Consider the following 23,712-nt stretch of genomic DNA (forward strand, 5'->3'; position numbering starts at 1 on the left):
TGACTATGAAATTAAAAGAGTTGATGCTCAATAATATTGTGAGAGAATTATCACTTTAAACAAGAAAGAATCTTACAATAAACCCGACTGCTATCTACTGGATTCTGGCTTGCAGTGACCTGTTCAGGGTTTGGGGACTAAATTTGCATGGGTTTCGTAGAAGCCCACTGCCACTAGGGCTCCTTAATCTTAAAATAGGGGCAATTAATTGTTCAATCAATCAATCTCTCTATATAGGGGCTATTAATTGTTTTTTATAGATAACCACCAACTGCTCCTTGGGAGACAGAGTTTTCCACTCCTGTAAAAATAACAGTCTCAGCAACCCACCAAGGGCAGCTCTGCTCTACCCTAGAGCGTCTATGAGACAGCATTGACTGGGTGGCAGTGAGTTTAGTTTGGGTATGGATGACAGTGAAAGCTCAAAGATTTTACACACACACACGTACACACACACGTATACACACATATATAAAAAAGTACTGTGAAGTTTTTATGTAAGAGCACAAGGACAAGGATGTTTGCTAAAATCTGGGGAAATTGGCTAAGCCTATACAGGGACTCTATAAAATTTGAAAATAAATAATTAACTTTTAACTAATTGCTCTGTAAATGTTCTTATGGTTAAATGGCTGATTAGAATCCATCAAGTTCTGGCTCACAAAAGTCCTAAAAATTTCACAATTTGCTCTCATAAGTTAGTTTCAACCAAAAAAAGTAAGAACCTTCCAGAGAATCGGAGCACTAAAAATGCATCTCTACTAGTTCCTTTGGATTTCAGGGCCGATGGGAGGCAATTTATTAAAAGACCATGTGCTTGAAATTCATTGTTGTGCTTAAATAGGCTTTTTGCTTTATGAGTACCTACACTAACACATGCCTCCCCATGTTTGTAAGTGGGCACACACATGCACTCACACATGAGGCTTCTCTTTTGAGTCCATTTTCCCACTTTTTGAATGCCTTTCATATATACGAGGAGGTACAACCCCTAAAAAAAACCAGAAAAAATGTTCTGCTGGACGGAGCATTCATAATATACATTTTTCCTGCTAAGCAAGCATTTAGCAATTAGCTCTGAGTTAGTGCACCCAGTGGCATCACCTTGGAAGGTTCTCTCTGGTTACAGTGAATTTGTCTGTAAAAGCAGTTTTGCTGAAACCTCTTTTTTTGTGAAGGCATATTTAAGAGAACGGTATGTGTCTGTGAATCATTTCCTGCTCTGGAAAAATGCCGCAGGAATTGTGGTGTTGAACACAGCTTACAAGGACATCACTCTGTGACAGACTCAAGTGTACCAGTGGTTTTCTCCTTTCAAATATGGTCAAATGTTGATTGGTGACAAACCTCGTTCTCGAGGTCTGTCAACTTCCTGAACAAAAATGTCGGCTGCTCATGCATCTGGAGTTCATCCCACTAGGTCAAGCTTTCCAGTTAGAGATTCTGAAAAGATTGCTTAACTGGGTGTGACAAAAAATGGCCTGATTTGTGGCAGACGGGGTACTGGTTTTGCCATCACGATAGTGCAACCTGCTCACATAGTCATATCTGTGCACCAGTTTTGGGCAAAAAACAGCATGCGTCTCTTGTCCCACACACCTGACTCACCTGACCTCACTCTATGTGACTTCATTTTGTTTCCAAGAATGAAGAGGGACATGAAAGGACAGCGATTTGATGACATAGAAGAGGTGAGATAATAATTTATAAAGTATCAAGGGTTTGTGAGGGGATGGTGGGGAGTGGGGGGAGAAAGTGAGAAGCTGATACCATGGGCTCAATCAAGTGGAAAGAGGATGTTTTGAGAATGATGATGGCAACAAATGTGCTTGACACAACCGATGGATGCATGGGTTGTGATAAGAGCTGTATGAGCCCCCAATGGAATGATTTAAAAAGAGGTGAAATAAAAATGAGGGAGGTGCTGACAGCCATTCCAACAGGTGAATTTGAAAAATGTTTCCAAGAACAGAATCACAAATTTGACAAATGTATTAAGTGTAATGGAGAATACATTGAAGGGGATAGGTTGTTTTGTTAAGGGAGAAAGCAGTTAGTGTATGATTTGAAGGTGGGAGAGTTGGGGTGATGGAAGGAAAAAAGAACAGTTGATACCAAGGGCCCAAGTAGAAAGAAAATGTTTTGAGAATGATGAGGGCAACAAATATGCTTGACACAATGGATGGATGGATGGATTGCGATAAGAGTTGTACAAGCCCCCGATAAAATGATTTTTTTAAAGTAAATATTTAGAAAATAGTGATGGCGACATGTACAAATAAGCTTGGTACAATTGTTGTATGGATTGTTATATGAGCTGTAACAACACCAATAAAATGATCTTTTAAAAAAATAAATACATAGCGCAGTGGGAGAGGATAATTGCAGTTTTGGGGGGTACGCTCATACAGATAGTACTGGGCTACGAACCATGGGCTAGTGGTTCAGACCCATCAGCCACTCCTTGGGGGTGAGGGGTGGGGTGGGGGGTAGGAAAGATGAGGTTGTCCACTCCCATAAAGATTTAGTCTTGGAAACCCTATGGAGTTGTACTCTCCTATAAAGTCACTATCATTCCGAAGTGCCTCAACAGCAGCGGGAATTTGATCCAGCAAACAAAATGAAAGTTCCCCTAAAATTAGAAGCACGTTGTATTATTTTGGTCGCCTCAGCTGTTTCCAGAATAGCACTGGGCAGTTTTGTAATTCTACCTGTTTCATGCCTTATTGTGTTATATGCATATTCTCTCTCCTTTCCTTTGTCAATTTAACCAGTGCTTTGTCAATTTTATCAATCCTTCCAAAGAATCAATTTTTAGGGTTTTTTCCTTTAAAGTATGTGGCACAAGTTGAGGCTTCTACTCTGATCATAAGGATCATAAGGTGAACGAAATGTTCAGAGCATAACATTCTAGGGTCTCAAAACCAGTCTTGCCTTTCTGAAAGCAGCTTGTACCCTCTTTCTCCTGCAGAGCAGGCGGGGGCTTTGAACTGCGGGTCCTTTCATTAACAGGTGAGTGCTTCTCCACTGTGCCACCAGGGCTCGCGTGCCCATGCAACAGCTGTTAATTAAAACAAGGTGAAAATATCACAATTCATGGCTTGCTACCTATAATAATCTATTATTTATAGTTATGTTCATTATAACAGCCCAATATTCCCCATATGTCATTTGAAGGAACTAAAAAGAGTAGCTCTAGCTGTCACAACCACCTCTGAATGTTCTGAGGACTCTGAGGGGCCAAGTATACCCAGGTGTTTTAATATGAAATAATATGCAGTTGTGTTATGGTCACTCTCCGGGATTTCAGCTACTACCTCAGAATAATTTCTCATAAGTTAAAATCAAGTAGATAAGTGAATGAGCTAGTGAATGAATGCATGAGTGAATGGGGTTGTCTGAGACTGAGCTTGAGCCTTATGTACAAATCCCAAGTAGCTTAACATCGTTTTTCTCTGTCAGAGGATCACATTTAGGAAGCATGTTTTTCTCGGCTGAGAATACAGCTCTTGTGACTGGTGGTTAACATATGGTCTCCTGAGACTGAAACAGATTTTTGCCATGGCAGTTATTTCTGAAATTTGGTTTTGTTCTTTCCATTGCAGTTGACAATAATTTATTAAAGATTCAAATCACATCAGCAGCATCTGTGAAACAATTACTGCATCTAGGACTGACTCTGCAGTCTAATCCATCATAATTATGACAGGCCTCTTTGAAGATGCTATGATGCATGACTTAAAAATAGCGCATTAGTGTGAAAATGGATCAGCATCTCATTTCACCAATATGCATTTAGGATTATAAGTTAGTTCAACACTCTTTGATTCTTTCTGAATACTCAAGAATGGTAGCTGAATTTTTCACCAAATAAAGCTGTAAGGAGATGCTTTAAAGGTGTGCACAGGGTCTTGTTTATACTTTTATTTTTTGCTTACTCACTTTGTTGGTAGTATTCTTTTTTGCTTATCAAACAACAACAAATCATTTAGATTTTTTCTAAGAATATAAAAGTCAATATATGCACCTTAGTTGCCCTAAAAATTTGGTGATATTTACTTTCTAGGAAAAAAATATTCACATCACATTCAAATGATAAATTATAATATTATAATGAGCCGAGTCCTATTTATTAGTGTATGCAAAAAACTGAGGACAAATGTTTAACTGGCTACTCATGGGTGGGCCTATCTACTGAAGTCAGTGTATTTCAATATCAATCTTAGGGAATCATATATATATATATATATATAAAACCTTCCCTGACAATGACTCTGAAAGGTTCAGTAAAGATAACATAATTGATTAAGCCTCCTAGGTGATCCCCACAAGTATTACTTCTTCCTTCCAGTGGGTCACATAAATTGTGTTAATTATACATGTGTTTCAGGATGTCTGCAGACCAATGGGATCTTGTTGTATCCTACAGGATGCTTCTTGTGGGTTGTTCTTTAAACTTCAGGCCAAAATTCTGATTTGTATCTTTTGCATCTATCCCATTCCTTCCATTTAGTCTAATTTTCTTAACTGCTTTGTAATATTGATAGGGTTGTAAAGTCCATTCAAATTGTAAGCAAAATGCTTTTTATAGAATAGTACATACGTAAATTAGTGTAATATTAAGATATTTAATACGTAATTTAATCTACTATTAAGACTAAATTTTCTGAATTCACGCAATATAAAACATTAACATTTTTGACAGCAAAATCAATGTTTCCAAACTGCATCTAGATCACAAGCATCCCTTACTCTATTCCTCAAAGAGGGAGATTTTAATGGATAAGGTCTACGCTGTCTTCCTGGAACATAACAAATCTAACTTTCTTCTACCCTGTCTTGTGAATTAACTTATTTGCAACAAGTTGACCAAAGCACCTATTTTGTGTGAACGGTGCCAGCTACCACTGCTGACAGCTTTAGAAGAAATCAAAACAAGTTCTGAACAGAGCGGGAGCAAAATGTGGAACAAAATGCAAACTCCTAGAAACCAGGCTTACTGATCTAATGGAGGCTTGTGGAACGCAGAGCCCGTGTGGCCTGCAGACACTCTTCAGGCCAAATGATAGTTCCATACGCAGAACAGTAACACCAGGAGGACATATTCATCTTACCACAACCAACCATAAGAGATCAAAGACAGGACACCAAAAGACAGACCTCAGAAAGCAAAAAGGCAAAGGAAAGAAGGACAAGAAAAAAAGCACAAACACAAAACAAAAACACAGTATAAACTATAATATATCCTTTGCTAGATGCTGTATTGGGGCTTAAAATCTGAGCGCCCCTTTTGTAGGTTGTGGATAACAATCGAAGCCCAAAAGTGTCCTTGCAAAAGTCCCCAGGTGGATTACACCTCTATTGAGAATTTTTTCCGACTTTGATCAAAATGTGAATAGTATTGAACCCAGGCAAAGTGCTTTGCAGGCCCCTGATGAGCGCAGGGAGGGGTAGTCCCTGTGCTTAATAAGGTGCCCAGGTGTGTCATTGATGGTGATCACCTTACTGTGGGGTTGCATAGTCATGAGTCATGCCCTATGCCCTGACTGCTTTGGTCAGAAAGCCTCAGGCCAAGCTTGTCAGCTCAGTGTCCAAATGCCATATTATCTGCTCCAATCATGAGCGCATCCCTGTTCTCTAGTCCTATGTGAGGATTGTCTACCACCAAGGACAGTTTGTGACAGGTTCCTTTGCCCTTCCATTTCTGTTCTAAGCTCTATATCCTCAAAAACCTTTATGAACTCTTGCTAGTGGCCTCCCCCATCCTGGTGTGTCTTGGTCTTTGTTGTAAAGAGAATATTCTCCTTAAATCATATTTGAGATCGGAGTCTCTTTTTGTACCCTAAAGCACTATAAATTATAGCAATTGCTTAGATTCTTCAGTTCCAGTCCATTCTTATAATTTTAAAATGGGTAACTGTGACTTGGTTTTCCCTTAATTAGAAAATAACGTACTGCATATTAAATAATTGTATGGTAGAAAAAAATAGGAGTATCTTGAAAGCTGTTTGAGCTTCACCTATCTTGCTAGCTGCCTAGATAAGTAGGTTCTAAGAGTAAGAGGCGTCTATAGATAGAACGTCCTGTGTGCAAAGCTGCGATGAAAGCGATGAAGGGGAGATAGCTATCCCGTAGCAGGGATCCTATCTGTGCAAAGAGAGCCCTGGAGGCCCCTCTGGAAAACACACCATGTGTGCCAAGAGAGCCAGTGTTCGGATGCCAGCTACACAGAGGGCATCCAATAGCCAATGGCAACCACAAAAACAGCAGCATCCAATGGTTCATAGCTAAGCCACGTGCATAAGTAGTTCTAAGCCCCATTTATTCTCCCTTGGTCCTGCTCAACATCCCAGGAACTGGTATGTAAACAAGAGGCCTGAAGAACTCTTCAAGGAAACTTCACCCTCTTGCAACTCCAGGTGCTAGAAGTACAGTATGATAAGCCTGTGCTAAGAAAAAATGGGACTGAGTTTCAAATACTGGGATGAAATATTTGAATAGCCAAAAATGCTGTTCAAAATTATGAAATCGAATCAAGAAGATGCTATCATAGGGAGAATGGGGTAAGAGCAATTTCCCCAATAAGTTTATATTAACATATATGAGAATTTCACTTAATTTTAGTAAGAGTTTATAATGAAATGTTCTTATATAATGACAGTGATAGACATCATAAAAATAAGCTGACAAGACATTTATAATACTATAAAATCAATGAATATGTATTAAGCTTATCGTATGTGCCAGGCATTGTGGTAGCACTAGCAATACATCACTGACCAAGAGGCAAACATCCCAGCCTTCTTAGACATGATAATCGTGTGTGTGTGTGTGTGTGTGTGTGTGTGTGTGTGTTTGGGGAGGGGGGGGAGAGTGGGGGGAGAGAGCAAAATTAGTATGTATAATAAGGAAGTAACTTCTATAGTAAAAAGATGTTGAGTGCTAAGGAAAAAATTCAAGAATAGAGTAAGATGAGGAGCAGGAGGTGTTAGATCAGAATACAGGTAGACCTTGCAGGTTGATGTATTAAATCTCACAAGGTAAATCTCGGTGAGAATGAGCTTTGGAGAAAGTTTTAATGGAGCCAAATTATGTCATTAACATCTAATTCAACAAGATGATCTCAACTAATGAACATGTTCATTCTCTATCGTCAAATATATTTTCCAATGGCTTCAGTCCAAAAAATCAAGAACTGAAAGAAAATTATCAAGATGTACAGGATAATAACTATGTCGCAGACGACGAAATTGTTACATAACCAAGGAGTTCTAACATGTTAATGTGAAACAAACTCATGATACCTAACACTGTATTAGAAAACTCCGTATTAGGGATCAGCGTGCAACACAAGCTTTTGGGCAATTGTGTGTAATAATGTATTCATGAAATCTACTACTTGTCGAAAGGTATTTTGCTTCCCTTCAAGTGTCCGTGTCCTACCAGCTGTGCTTTTCAATTTTGTACAAATGTACAACAGTTACTAACCTACTAGTCCTAACCTGCTTTGGCTACTCTAACCGCCTATTCATTTTTCTTATTTTGGAACAATTTGAAATTATTGTACTTTGGTTAACTTTTAGGGTGTTACAGAGTTACTTGAGGAAAGACAAATATTCTACTTAAAGATTAATAATGCAAACACATTAAGCCCATTATCAATTAGTATCTTAATAATTTAGATACTCCAATATTTTGACAGTCCAAAGGAAACTACCAATAGTATTTCAAAATATAAAGTAATTTGTCTATTCAGGAAGGAAAAGCAAAACAAATTTTCTAATGGATAAAGATTTAGGAAAATGAATAACATCAATGAGACACAGGTGCATCAAATAACCTTGTATGCATCATAAACATGGACCCAAACACTATACAGACTATTCCTTTTCACCCTCTGCATTATGTTAAAGGATATGATAAACATTTTAGATGGCCCAAAATTTCAGTACATATTTTAGATGGTATAAAAATACAAACAGAATTAAAATGTGAAGGTTTATCCCACCACCCCCCAAAAGGGTTATTTTCAAAACAATCTATGGAATTCAGAAGTAGTAGAAGTATTGTCTTTAACTTAATATTTATCTGGGACTATAAGTATAGCTAGTCAGAAGAATTCTGGGTTATTGTTTGAATACAGATCTGTGAACAAATCATAACCTGCCTATATTCCAATTTTTAAAAATCTATAATGTAATATGAGGGAAGTGAACAAGATTATTCTTAAAGTTCTAAAATAAATGTTGAATTAGGATGAAGAACAAGAACTCATATTATTCATAAAAGTTAAAGAACTGTAGTAAATAGAAGCAATAACATTTCCATGAAAGAAATTTGATTACAATTCTTGACAAGATTTCCTTTTTGGCCCCCAGATCATATCTGCTACAAATCAAATAGAAAAATCCACATTCCATTTGGTTTTTTTACTTAAAATATTAATTTCAACTCTTCCTGACATGTCTCTCCAATTCCCTCAGAAACTCTCATCCCACCCTAAGTCTACTCTCATATACGTAGTGTTGCAATGTCTTTTTAAAATTTAATTACTTTTCATCACTTTACTGGGGGCTCGTGCAACTCTTATCACAATCCATCCATCCATCCATTGTGTCAAGCACATTTGTACATTTGTTTCCATCATCATTTTCAAAGCATTTTCTTTCTACGTGAGCCCTTGGTATCAGCTTCTCATTTTTACCCTCTCTCCCCTGCCCTCCCTCATTCCCTTATGAACCCTTGATAATTTATAAATTATTGTTTTTTCATGTCTTACACTTACTGCTGTCTCCCTTCACCCACTTTTCTGTTGTCCATCCCCCTGGAAGGGGGTTATAGATACCATCATTGTGATCGGTTCCGAACCCTTTCCCCACCACCTTCCCCTTATCCTCCTGGGTAATAATGGTCCTGAGGGTTATCTGTCCTGGATTCCCTATGTTTCCAGCTCTAATCTGTACCCGTGTACATGCATTGGTCTAGCCGGATTTGTAAAGCAGAATTGGGGTCATAACAGTGGAGAGGAGGAAGCATTAAAGAACTAAAGGAAGGTTGTATGTTTCATCAGTGCTATACTGCACCCTGACTGGCTCATCACCTCCCCTCGACCCTTCTGTAAGGGGATGTACAGTTGCCTACAGATGGGCTTTGGGTCTCCACTCCTCACTACCTCTCATTCACAATGATATGATTTTTTTGCTCTGGATCTTTGGTGCCTGATAGCTGGTCTTATCAACACCTCATGATCACATAAACTGGTGTGCTTCTTCCATGTGGGCTTTGTTGCTTCTCAGCTAGATGGCCACTTGCTTATTGTCAACCCTTTAAAACCCCAGATGCTATATCTTTTGATAGCCGGGCACCATCAGCTTTCTTCACCACATTTGCTTATGTACCCACTTTGTCTTCAGCGATCATGTTGGGAATGTGAGCATCATGGAAATCCAAGTTAATAGAACAAAGTGTTCTTGTGTTGAGGGAGTACTTGAGTAGAGGCCCAATGTCCATCTGGTGTAGCAGTTTCTTTTAAATATCATGTTAGCAAAAAAGACTATAAAAACATTCTGATGTCAAATTTCTTTTATTTGAAAGCCCTAACCTGAAGTCACAGTTAACTATTTTGTGAGGAGAAAAAAGGGTATAATGGTTAACCCTGTAATGGGAAAGTTACTTACTGTATTTACTCGAGTATAAACCGAGCAAAATATCAGCTGAGGCACCTAATTTTACCACAAAAACTGCATTAAAATATGTGCTGAAAAACTCAGCATATACACGAGTATACATGGTAGGTCCACAGGTTGAGAAAACTGAACTCTAAATTCCAGAAAAGAATAGGCATTCTGGTCCTCCTTCCATTCCTACCGTTAACCCAATCTCTTGGCGACAAATGCAACATGAAGAGATGTCTGCAGCCAAGCATAGAGACCACTGATCTCACATCAACTGCAGTCAATGCTTTCAGACGAAGCTGGAAAAGTGGCCCCACTCAAGTAATGGCAGGGAACTGTTCTGTTCCACTGTTTCAAGTCCACTCTGACATTTCCAAATATGGAGAGCTGCCACACACTATGGAATCGCATACACATTTAAAGGTTCATTCTAGCTAATTTGTCTTAAGTCATGGAAATTACAATGTGCTCCCTAAGGAATTCCGACTTTGCAGTAAGACATGCAAGTCAAATGGCATGATGTTTAAAGGCTCCTCCATTAAGTTTCTAGATATATATCATGGTCTGAAGTGATTTTTCTCCTAGTGGCATTAATTTGGCTCCTAACCACAAGGTCAGTATCTCTAAACCACTAGCTGCTCCTTAGGAGGAAGACGAGGCTTCCTTTTCCTACAAAGATTTAGTTTTAGAAACCTACTGCCATCGAGTCATTTCTGATTCATAGAGACTATAGGACAGGGCAGGATTGCTTCTGTGGGTTCTGAGGCTGTGAATATTGAAGGGAACAGAAAGCTCATCTTGCTCCTGCAGTGTCCTGCACATTCATACTGCTGACATTGTGGTTTGCAGCCCCAAACATAAGATGCTACATACCAGGGCTCTCCAAATGCTATGTAGTTGAGGGAAATGAAATTAAGTGCATGAGGTATTTTCTGCATATGTAAATGTGATTATGTATGGTAAGCACTCATGGTACATTTTGATGCTTATTTTGAAAAACTAAGGTTTCCTCATTTATTAAGACTTTTCTGTGGGCATGGGTCCCACACAAGGTTCTATGACACACACAAGGAGCCCTGGTGGTGCTGTGGATTACACATTGAGGAGCTAAGGAAAGATCAGTGAGTCAAAAACCTGCCAGGCAACTCAGCTGCAGAAGGATGATCCGTTCCCATAAAGATGAACAATCTTGGAAGCCCTAAGAGTAAAGAATCGAATTGCTGGCAGTGGAGTGTGATCAGCACAATGATGTGTGGTCATTCTGAGTGTATTCCTAAGTTAAGGCCAAATCATGGAATGGAGAAGTGCCAGCAGACTCATGAAAACTATTATCAGGGGACACAGAAAGAAAGAGTCATGAAAATGGAGGCTGTTTTGGTGGTGCGCTTTAAGGACATCTAGTATATCCGGAACACCTCATTGGGTTCATGCCGACCTTGTAAATGGATCAAGATGCAGTTATGTGAACAGAACAAGGGGATACAGCATGGTTTAAAAGCAGGAAAAGGGGTGAGTCAGGGTTGGACCCTCTTATCAGACTTCTTCAATCTGGACGTGGAGCCAAGACTCAGAGAAGCTGGATTAGATGAAGAGTGCAGCATTGGGTCTGGAGATAAGACAGCCGCATTTGCTGAAAGTGAGGGGGATCAATATGGTTTATAACTCAATTTTAAAAAAACAACCCCAAATCCTCAAAACTCGATCAATAGGTAACATGACCTATGGAGAAAAGGTTGACGTCCACGATTTCGCCTTGCTTGGATTCACATTCACACTCGTGGAAGCAGCAACACATGAGAGCAAAAGATACAGCTCTAAAGTGTTGAGAATCAAGGCTGTTACTTTGAGGACTAAGGTATGCCTGACCCAAAGCATGAAATTTTCAATGGTCTCATCAGAAGAACAAAGAGGAATCGATGGATTTGAATTATGGTGCTCGAGAAGCATATTGAAAGTCCCATGGGCTGCAAAAAGCACAAACAAATCTGTCTCGGAAGAAGTAAGGCCAGACTGCTCTTTAGAGACAAGGATGGGGAGACTTTCCTCTGAGAATCTTTGGACATGTTGTCAGGACATCATACTTGGTAAAGGAGAGGGGCAGCAAAAATAGGGTGGCCCTTCAGAATTTGATTCTGTTTTCTGTCCTAAAATGCAAACTATGTATACTTTGGGTTTCTAAAATTTCAGGTCTCCCAAATTTGAATAATTTTACTCTGCCCCCCGCAAAAATTAAAAAAGCCAAATGCACTGCCATCAAGTTAATTCTGAGTCCTACTGACCCTACAGGGCAGGTTATAGGGTCCCTGTGGGTTTCTGAGATAACTCTTTATGAGAAGAAACAGACTCCGTTCTCCCACAGAGCAGATGGTGGTTTTGAACAGCTGGTCTTGCAGTTAGCAGCCCAGTGAATAACCATTATGTCACCAGAGTGTCTAAATTTTACTCTGGTAAAACACAAATACACAAAGAAGGACACGCACAGAAAGAAAGGTTAAAAAAAGCAAACTAATTTATTTTACTTCAGTAAAAAAATCTACTACCAAACTCTAAATTGCCAAACTTTATATGCAATTGATATCAACTAAACCAGAAAAAAATTATTAGCTCCTGAAACTGGCATGAGTTTATTGATTTAATAGTCAAGTATTTGTGATTAAATACTCAGTGGTCTATACAGCTCTGTAATAGAACAGAACCAGAGAGGATAAGAAACGGTGCTCTTTACTACAATTATAGGTAAACTGGACTTGACAACCCTGAGACTAAGAGAAGATGTGTGGCCATGAAATATGGTCTTGAGAATCACTATTACACTCTTAATCTCATTTTCCCTTTTAGACTATATAGGAAAGTTCAGAGTTCCTTTGTTGGATCCAACTCTGCCTGTTCATGCCTCATCCCATCACTGTCACACTACTACTTGTAGGATGGATGTGAAGGTGAGCAAAAGAGTGCTTTAATTAGCGCACCACCAAGGCTTCGTACCTGGTTGGTTTACTGGTAAACCATGTACTGCCATACTTCCTTAGTGGTATAGAATTCCAACAACTTATGTAAATTAAAGTACATGGGCTTCATCGTCAAGAGAAGCACTTACATCCTCATTCCACCAACAAGGAAAGAGTGATCCAGATGCAAACTTTTTTTAAAAAAATGGTTTAATGTGATAAATTATATAAAACAAAACACTTGTCATTGCAATGTTTTTTAAACATACAATTTAGTGTCATTGGCTATGTTCATCATGTCCATAACCACTATCAATTTCCTCATTAATCCATGACCATTAACAGGAACCCAGGCTCCCTAAGACCTTCTGTTCCTGGCAATCAGTAAGAATTTTTGGTCTCTCTGTATTTGCCTATTCCATACAAATATGGCCACACAATATATTTGACTAACTTATTTCAATCATCCATATTATAGCAAATGACACAAACAAGTAAAGTATTTGAGTTGCTATTTATATCCAATGGGGAACCATCAGAAGAAAATTAAGGACAATGACATGATCTGAACCTTAAAAGTTGACTTTGGATCACTATGGGTAGAAACTGATTCAATGATTTGGGATTTGTTGTTTGGGGCAGTGCTGAGTTACAAATGAACTTGAGACAAGAGAAGTCTTGAGTTACAAGATGGTTATAGTCTAATTGAAATGATGTGATGTTCTGGGCTTGAGTATGTAACAGTGAAGAAAGATACAGAAGTAGATAGCTTAAAGATATATTTTTGAAGCAGAACCAGTACAACTTGGTAATGGATTGACTATAAAGGAGTGGATGAAAGGGGAAATCCAGGATAATGCCTAGATTTTTTTTTTTTTTAAGCCTGGACCACAAGATTGATGGTGGTGCTGCTGCCTGCTAAGACAGAGAGAATGAGAAGTGACATGATTGGTGGGGGAAAGTGTGATTTCTATTTGGGAAAAGTGACATCGAGAAGCATAATGAGTCAAGCTGAGACACTTGGCAGGGAAAACTGCAAAGTCACTGCCATTAAGTCAATTTCAACCGAGAGTGACCATGAGGGATCAAGTGACCCTATGGGACTGCACCTGTGAGTTTCCAAGACCGAAACTCTTCGCAGAATCGAAAGCCTCATATTTCTCCCAGGAAGCACCTGGTGTTTTTTTAACTGCCGACCTTGAGTTTAGTAGCCTGATGCTTACTCAACTAAGATGCGGAAGTGGAAGATAACTCATAAGCTTATGAATGGTATTCAGAATCTTAAGACAGGTGGATCGTCCCATGAAGGAATAGAGTTCCATAAAACGGTACAAGATTGGGACTTGAAAACCTGGAATCTAGGGAATGTAAAGTGAGACAAACGTCAGCCAGGTGACCCAAAAGCTATCCAGAGGTAGAAAGATTACCACTTAAAGGATGAGCTATTTTATTCCCATGATTAATCCTAGATCTTTCTTTCCAGCTGTCAGCAGATTTTTCTGAGTTGAATTGTAATCTTTGTATTCTTTGGATGTTCTTTAAGTACTTCAAACGCCACATGTCTAAAACGGAATTGTCTTTCATGCTAAACTTGTCCTCTTCTGTATATAATCACCTTGTAGTGCTGTCAGCCTGCCTTCTTAATATTTCTGGAATCCATAAATGGCCCATACACTATTGTGGCTCATGCTGCCACCATAGTTTACTTCAACAACTCTACAAGTGGATTTCCTACTCTCTATAAATGAAGTTCAATTGTGACATGCTCTCATTTCGACTTACTTACAACCCTGTGACAGGTCTTCATGATCACAAGTTAAAAAAAAAAAATCTTACATCTTAATATGGCCTTAAATCTCTCACGACCTCGACCAGGATTTCTTTCTAGCACTTTCTCACATGCCCATTTGCATATATATATATATATATATATATATATATAATATATAAATATATATATAAATTTAACACACTTCATTCTTTCTGGCCAATAAGCTATTGCATTGGCTGGACCCTCTGTAACATTTCTTCCTTGTTACATTTCTAACTGAAAAAACTAACTTTCCCGATACTGATGCTATGCAGGGATTGATGTGGACGCTGTCTACAGGAAACTTGACACTTGCTAGGTGGCCATGAAATGCTAAACTTTTGGAGAGCGGCTGTGGACTTAGCTGTTGTGCCACTACAGAAACCAAAACCAAATTCATTTCCATTGAGTCAATTCTGATCACGAACACCGCCATGACAAGGTAGAATTGTCTGTGGATTTCCAAGACTGTCATTTTGATGAGATTAGACATTCTCATCTTCCGCTTAGAGGCTGGTGGTTTCAAAAACTGCTATTTTAGCAGCCAATTTGTAACCCATTACGCACCAGGGCCCCTTTTGAAGAAACAGTGCAATTTAGCTCGCTGACTCACTGTTGTTGGGTCCCAGCCACCGAGTTGATTTCAGCTCATGGTGACTCTACCGACAGCAGGAAAAACACCGTTTGGTCGTCCTCAAAATGACTGCTGTGCTTGAGCCCCGGATTGCAGCCACTGTGGCAATTCCTGTTGGTAAGGGCCTCTCTTCACGCGCCCTCTACTTCACCAAGTATGGAGCTTTTCCTTAAGGACTGATACCTCCCCACAAACTACGCACAGGGTCACCTTCCTTACTTCCAGTTGTACATTCTTCTGGCTATCCATGACATATTTTTTAATCTTTAAAAAAATCCCAACTCAAAAGCATTATTTTTTCCTTGGTCATAAAACTACTCTGACAATATAACAGTTTTAGTGTATCTTTTTCACATGGGGTAAAAGTAGGTGGTTCTCACATGAAGTTCCAGAGCCCGAGATTCTGATGACCCCCCACCCTCTGGTCACCACAGAGGTTCATACTTTCTTTAGCTGGGTTGTCTTCATTCCTAGGGACAAGCTTTCCCAGAGCAAAGGCTAGCATCCATATGTATCAGCACCCAAGGAGTGACTGCTTACTATTAACAAGAGAATAGAAATAAGAACATTTATTAAAAAATTGAATTCCTAGTAAAATACCTATTACTATTATATATCAGCCACAGCAGCAGATGGCAAGGTGGGAAATGTAAGTATTTTGGTATACTCAGATTATAAATTTAAAGATTTGATTTTAAAATCATCACCAAAATAAATAAATAAATAACAAATGTTTTCACTGTGGAATACATTTTATTTCTATTGAAAAGACATGCACTTGGAACTCTATGATGCTCACTCTCCCAACACAACCGCTGGAGCCAAAGTGGGTGAACAAGTAAATGTGGTGAAGAAAGCTGATGGTGCCCGGCTATCAAAAGAGATAGTGACTGGGGTCTTAAAGGCTTGAAGATAAACAAGCGGCCATCTAGCTCAGAAGCAACAAAACCCACATGGAAGAAGCACATCAGACTGTGCGATCATGAGGTGCCAAAGGGATCAGTTACCAGGCATCAGAGAACAAAAAATCTATCATTGACTGCACACCTCCATGATAGGATCGCTGAAGACAAATGGGTGCATAAGCAAATGTGGTGAAGAAAGCTGATGGTGCCCGGCTATCAAAAGAGATAGTGTCTGGGGTCTTAAAGGCTTGAAGGTGAACAAGCGGCCATCTAGCTCAGAAGCAAATAAGCCCACATGGAAGAAGCACACCGGCCAGTGCGATCACGAGGTGCCCAAGGGACCAGGTATAAGGCATCATGCAAAAAAAAAGATATGTGTGTATGTATGTGTATATATGTGTATATGTATATATGTATGTGTATATATGTATATATATATCATATTAAATGAAGGGGGAAGGGCAGAGTGGAGACCCAAGGCCCAAGTGTCGGCCAATGGAGATCCCCTCATAGAGGGGTTTAGGAGAGGAGATGGGTTAATTAGGGTGTGAGGTAGTATCGATGAAGAACACAGCTTTCCCCCAGATCCTGGATGCTTCCTCCCCCCAACTACCATGATCCGAATTCTACCTTGCAGGGCTGGATAGGACAGAGGCTGTACACTGGTACATATGAGGGTTGGAGGTACAGGGAATCCAGGGTGGATGATACCTTCAGGACCAAGGGTGTGAGGGACGATGCTGGGAGAGTGGAGGGTGAGTGGATTGGAAAGGGGGAACTGATTACAAGGATCCACATGTGACCTCTTCCCTGGGAGAGGGACAGCAGAGAAGGGGGGAAGGGAGACTCCGGATAGGGCAAGATATGACAAAATAATGAGGTATAAATTACCAAGGGCATATGAGGGAGTGGGGAATGGGGAGGGAGGGGGGGGGGAAGAGGACCTGATGCAAGGGGCTTAAGTGGAGAGCAAATGCTTTGAGAATGATTGGGGCAGGGAATGTATGGATGTGCTTTATACAATTGATGTATGTAGATGTATGGATTGTGGTAAGAGTTGTTTGAGTCCCTAATAAAATGTAAAAGAAGAAAAGAGAAAAAAATGATTAGGGCAAAGACTGTACAGATGTGCTTTATACAACTGATGTATGTATATGTATGAACTGTGAAAAGAATTGTATCAGCCCCAATAAATTGTTAAAATAAAAAAATTAAAAAAAATTAAAAAAAAAAAGACATGCACTTGAACATTAAAAGAATGCATGAAGAATAATTAAATCTGCTGTCGGATCCGTATTTAGTGGCCATGTGACCTTCCTCCCTAGAATATGTGCTGCTTCAGTTACAAGAAAGTTGGAAGTGCATCATGCCAGCCATGGACATAAATCAATGGGAACAGTACATTTAGGCCTCTGGGCTTGGAGGTCTATCTAACACACAGTACCAAGTATGCGGATAGTATGCAAGTAGTCCTGACTCATCAGGGTGCCTCAGGGTAAGAACAGAAATTTCCCATTTTCTACACAGGACTTAAGACCTTCTTTTTTCTTTTTTCAATCTAGCAGTACACTTAATTCATGGGAAAAATTCAAACTTCAATTACTATTAATTAGATACAAACTTAAATACTGTTAGTAAATATCAAACTTAACTTGTAGTCTTTATTAGAAGCTTTATACAGGCCTGGTTGAATAACTCATAATACCTGGAAAGAACCACTGAAGGTTAATGTAGACACAAGAGTCACGGGTATTTATCCCAATGTACTCCGTTTTACTGGAAGCACCACTCACGTAAACACACAAACACCATGCATGGATCATCTATCTGCAACTCTGCTGTGCTAACTGTATCTTAGCAAATACCAAACATAATTATTTATATGGCATGCTCATTGACTATTTTCGAGCAGGGTTAAATTTTACTCCTTTATTTGTTTCACTCTGAAACACTTATCGCTATTTGGGCTTGAAATTACATTTGCTGACAGTTCAGTTCTTTGGTGGAAGGAGATTGGTTTTAATTGGTACCAAGTTTCCTGCTGTTTCCTCTGGTATGGCAGGTCAGGCCACTTTGTCAAAAACAGGAAGCCACCAAAGAATAGAATTTGTACTAAATTAATCTAAACTTTTGGGATTAATTGGAAACATTACCTCGTGCCACTATTCCTTTTCACGTCCTACTTAATACTCTCGTTATTCAACTTATGAGCAAGCAAAAACCAAGTCAGGCATGTTCAGCAACTTCTTTGTATTTCAAAGCAGTTGTATAATTCAAAAAGTTAAGTGGAATCATAAAGATGACTGATTTTTAATGGCACTTCTTTTATATAATAAATATATCAACTCTCAATATATCCCATTCACATAATACCACAGAAAGAGAAGAGGGGAGTGAAAAAATAAGGTGATTACGAAAAATGAGAAAACCAGAATTTCCAAAGATGGAAAACTAAAATCCTCGAGGTTCCAAATGGAATACAGAGGACTATGTTGAGGGATGCTACTCAAGGATGGTCATCTGGGTTGAAATAGAAATTAATATCAACTATTTTTTTAAAAGCATGGTATATTTTACTACTTCACACCAAAATAAAACGCATTGCAAAATATTCTGACCCTTCAGAAGAGTGATAAATTTAAATGTTGCTCCTAGCTTGGCAAACTTCATTTATTCTACTTCTGCCTAAGAGCATATAATGAAGCTATTTGTAGTGACTTGCAAAGCAGAAAAGGGTGATTTAGGAGGGAAATAGCTAGACTGTTCACCCTCTCAAACCTGAGAAGTATAGAGTTGTCATCCTGGCTGATCAGTTCTGTTCCTTCTTCTCCCTGAATGCCGACACTACCCAATATGCCATGGCTCACACAAACTATGCTGTCCTCTACTGCTCTCGTACAAGTCTCTCCTCTTTGCTCCCTCAAGATACCAGGGGAACTGGGCACAACAGGTCTTCGGAAAATGTGCTGGTTATTCTGGATATTTCAAATCAAGGCAAATCCAGTTTCAGTGCTTCACTCCATTTTCCTTTTATGCCATAAAGATTCACATTGCTTAGCATATTCCTGTTTGTGCAAAAGCAGTCTCCTATATTATGTTTGCTACCCAAAATAGAGACTCCTAAGAGGAATGTTTGTCTTCGCGTCTTCTTACATTCCCCACATTCATTCTTAAATGCTGAGGTCGTGGGAGTAATGGGAGTATTCTCACAAAGCAATTGGTCCCTCTACCTAGCAAAATGTGTGTAACACCTTTGGGGAGCTTATAGATTTCTTGAATGTTAAGTTTAGGAATTCTTAAAGATTTTAATTCTTTGGTTTCATCTGAAGAGTTCTACTTAAAATTTGGAAGTAAAAAGATTTAGCCCAAAACCTCTAAGATTCAGCTTATTCTTGTCCCTGAGTGACTGGCTCATAAATTATTCCCTCTTGAAAACTTGCTTTCTATTTTAAATTTCCTTGAAAGCAATATCCAACATTGAATCAATTTAAGAAGCTAATTTCCATTATGCTCAGAAACAAAATGAGTCTGAAGTTTTATAGGAAAGTGTTGATACAAGAGCAGGCATTCAAAGCTCTCTTCCCAGGAAAAGACTGAAATAACCAGGGAAATCATTTTGGAAGAGTATCTTGCGTCATCACTGAAATACCAGGAATATTTTCAGGAAAGAGGCAGAAAGTTTGAGGAATTTCTATATAAAATGTAGATGAATTCACATCATAGGAGCCAAGTTAAAGTCCCTCTTCTTAAGCTGGTTGTGAAAAACCATAGCAAATAAGTGCAGAAAGCCCTGGAGATGGCCTCAAGCGCACCCTATTAGCAGGCATGAGATGGGAGACAGAGTTCACAGACTGTGCGCGAGAAACTCCACAGTGCTGTAGTATCACCTACTGTACTACTTACTCAGACAAACTTGCAGGTGTGGAGACGATGTCTTCTAGGAAAAAGGGCCCCCTCCTCATGTACAACAGCAAAGGCAGAAAGGAAGGGAAGTTTTATAGAAACAGGTTTATCTTATTTAAACACACCCCAAGGTGCTCTCTTAATAGTTTCAACCAATAAAAAATACTGCAGAGTCATAATGCTCTAAATGCATCACTAAGAAAATATCAGACTAAAAAAGTTCTACTATATGTTTATAGGGTTAGGTAAACCATTCCCCTTCAAATGCGCACATGCATTGGGTGGGGAGTTGGGAATAAATGTGTTTGTTTCCTGGAAAGGGAGCTAAAGTTGGGAACCTGTGCTGTGGATCACCATTTCAAAGACTGGGAATTCCAGAATACTTCATTGTGCTCCAATGTAACCTGCACATGGACCAAACCCAACCCAACTCACGACAGTGGAGTTGATGCCAACTCACAGTGACCCTGCTGTGGGCTTCTTTCTCCCGGATGTGCAGTCAGAGAAGCATTGTGCTGCTCAGCCCCACAGGAGAAAGACCAGTCTGTCTGCTCTTGTGAAAGTTTACAGCCTCGGCAGCCTTACATAATGCAGCAAAGAATCAACATCAGAATAAATGCCATGGCAGCGGATTGGGTAATTCCCAAGTTATATTGACTAGCTTATAATTTTATATGTATGTACTTATAAGTACACATAACACTGCTATATATAATTTTGCTGTGTATAATTGCTGATAGTATTGTCATGGCAACCACTCAAAGCAAATACTGCTGACTCCTCACACCAGCTCTAAGTTCAGAAGAACAAAATACGCCCTATTCCTCTTCTGTCATCACAATTACTGCTGTTAGACTCCATTGTTGCACCACAATGTGTAGGTCTGAGTAAACTAGGGAAACAAATCCACTGTTTTATATACGGGGTAAGTGTACATTAAGAAAGCATCCCAACCCAGTGCTGCCCAAGCCATAAGTCCAACATTAGCCCATATGTCCAACACCAACCTACAAAATCCTCCTCCATCTCACAAAACACACGCTATGCCGCCAACTGCAGGAGGAAAGCCGGGTCAGTGAGCATTTAAGCATCTCTGCTCTGGCAGGGGCTCCAAGCTACTGTTCCAGCAACCAGGGCTGCATCAGGTCCATGTGGCTTCTCCTTGGGGATGTCTTGCAGGAAGTGAGCCTTGCCAGCTGAAACAGGGAACTGACTAAGGCAGCTGCACCCTGGTCTGACCCTCAGAAAGCAAGAGACCCGAGAATTAGAAAGGCGAGGCTCACTGAGCCTTTTATCTCTCCACATTATAGTGTTATTAATTCTTCTGTAGTCTTTCTTAATCATTGGCTGGCTTTCATGTGTACATGAGGTGACTGAAACACATTGACTCGGGTCAGGCGCACCTTAATCCTCAAAGCGAGATAAGGGCTTTTGAACACTTTCAGGCAGTCTTTTCTGGCGCATGTACACTGGTACAGATGAGATCTTTGGCACATGGAATGCAGGACAGAGAAATCCCTCAGGAACAATGTAGCAATACCAGTAGGGTAGGGGGAAGGTGGGGGGAGAAAGATTGAAACTGATGACAATGATCAACTTACAGCCACCCCATCCCCCACCCCAAGGTGACAGAACAACAGAAACATGGGTGAAGGGAGACAACAGATGGTGTGAGTTATGAAAATAATCATTTATCATTTATCAAGGGTTCATGAGGGTGGAAGGAAAAAAATGAGGAGCTAATAACAAGAGCTCAAGTAGAAAATGTTTTGAAAAGATGATGGTAACATATGTACAAATGCCCCTGACACTACAGATGTGTGGATTGTTACAAGAGCTGCAAGAACCACCAGTTCAATGACTTATAAATAAAGCGATCTTTTGCAACCGATTTGCTTAATGCACTGCTTCATTTGATTTCCTAACTTGCTTCCATAAACATTAATTGTGGATTCAAGTAAAATGTAATCTTTAATGTGTTATTTTTCAATTTATTACAATATTGCTTATTAGTCCAGTTGTGAGGTGTTTGTTTGTTTGATGTAGTCCATATTGAAGGATATAGGTTATGAATTTCAGAGTACTTCTAGTCCTCTAGTCTTTCAGAAAACAAGGTTGTGTTTTCTGCATATCACAAGTTTTTAATAAATTCTTCTTTACGTAGTCCAGCATTTCAAGATTATTAACTCAGTACACAGTGTAAGTGTGGTAGGAGGAGGCAGCTGTGACGTGCATGCTTTCCCTGATTTTCAACCATGTAGTATTCTGTTCAAACGTTGCCTTTTGGTCCACGTGTGGCAAGAATCCTGGTGGTATAGTGGTTACATGCTGGGCTGTGGTCCGCATCACGGGCAGCTTGAAACCACCAGCCCCTCCACAGCAGGGTCACTGTGAGTTGGCATCAACTCCACTGTCGTGGGTTGGGTTGGGTTTGGTCCATGTACAGGTTACACTGCAGCACAATGAAGTATTGTGGAATTCCTAGTCTTTGATCTACAGCACAGGTTCCCAACTTTAGTCTATAGCTCCCTTTCAAGAAAAAAAAAATTATAGCACCTTCTCTTCCATTCCCTTTCCTGGTAATTTAAAACATGTATACGATAGCCAATAATCCAGGGTAAAGTGCAGGTATCTGCTTATGTAAACCCCTGATCATTTAGTGTCCTCACTCCAGGGGAAAGTACCTGCTTGGGAAACAGAGCCGTACAGTAAAATGCCATTGCGTAGTCACTAACCTTTCTTCTATTCTTCGCTTTCCATCAAGATCGACATGCTAGGCCAAGGCAGCTTAGTAGCTCAATGTTTTACCTTTATATTTTTAAGTGTACAGAGCTCATTGTAACTGCTTAAAATGGAAACCTCTTGGGGTCTGAAGACAAACTAATAATCATGCAAGTTGCAAATACAAAAGCAAATATTTACATTATAAAATTTTAGCATTACATCATGAGTGGGCCATTTTATTTCATAGATGAAAAGGTTCAAAAAGGGAGAAAACAAAGGACTTCATGAATTAAATTTATTTCCTACTTTAGGTGGCATTTTTTAATTAAAGAAAATAGCCTGTACTCTCAATGATTACCCACTTAAAATTAATATCAACATTTTAATGAGTAAAAGTTAAAGCGCACACAGAAGTCATGCTTTGAAATTTACAGAGGAAATGAGAGGAGGGGAAGTCATGTGCACATAATGAGACATGGAATGGAAACATTTAAAAAAAATAATGTTACTGGGGGCTTGTACAACTCTTATCACAATCCATACACACATCCATTGTGTCAAGCACATTTTTACTTTATGTTGCCCTCATCATTTTCAAAACATTGTCTTTCTACTTGAGCCCTTGGTATCAGCTCACTTTTTTCCCCTCCCTCACCCACTGAAAAATTTTCATACACTCTACCAAGCTAGCTCAAAGAAGACCAAGTTGCAAGAGGGAGTTTAGCAAATTAAATAATAACTCTATAAGTCATTAAGCATTACTTTAGAAAATCACCCGTGCTAAATGAAAGGTGGGAGTGTCTTAATAGACAAACAAGTGTTTGTAGATTGTAACTTCAATGTGATTAAATGAAGTAGTCTTGCTGTACAAAAAAAAGTGTTCTCTGGGGCTGTGTAAATAAAAGCAGTTTCCACAGAGGGCCTCTATGATGATTTCACCATGTCCAAAATACCATTTAACACATTTTAATGTTTAAGGGACCATTAAACAAAAAAGGAGGCGGTGGTGATACCCAAAGCAAGTGTCTGGTAACCAAAGATTGGTGGATCAAACCCACCCAACAGCTTCGTAGAAAAAAAGACTCATTTGCTTCCATAAAGGTTATAACCCAAA

At 39.4% G+C, this 23,712-nt stretch overlaps 1 protein-coding gene across 3 annotated transcripts in view; it reads right to left on the reverse strand.

Moving 5' to 3' along the window:
* The window catches only part of TET2 (tet methylcytosine dioxygenase 2), a 100,332-nt gene that overhangs the window by 33,740 nt on the left and 42,880 nt on the right, over window positions 1–23,712 (reverse strand). The window lies entirely within an intron of this gene.

The sequence above is a fragment of the Tenrec ecaudatus genome, chromosome 3 (assembly GCF_050624435.1).
Source record: "Tenrec ecaudatus isolate mTenEca1 chromosome 3, mTenEca1.hap1, whole genome shotgun sequence".
Lineage (NCBI taxonomy): Eukaryota > Metazoa > Chordata > Mammalia > Afrosoricida > Tenrecidae > Tenrec > Tenrec ecaudatus.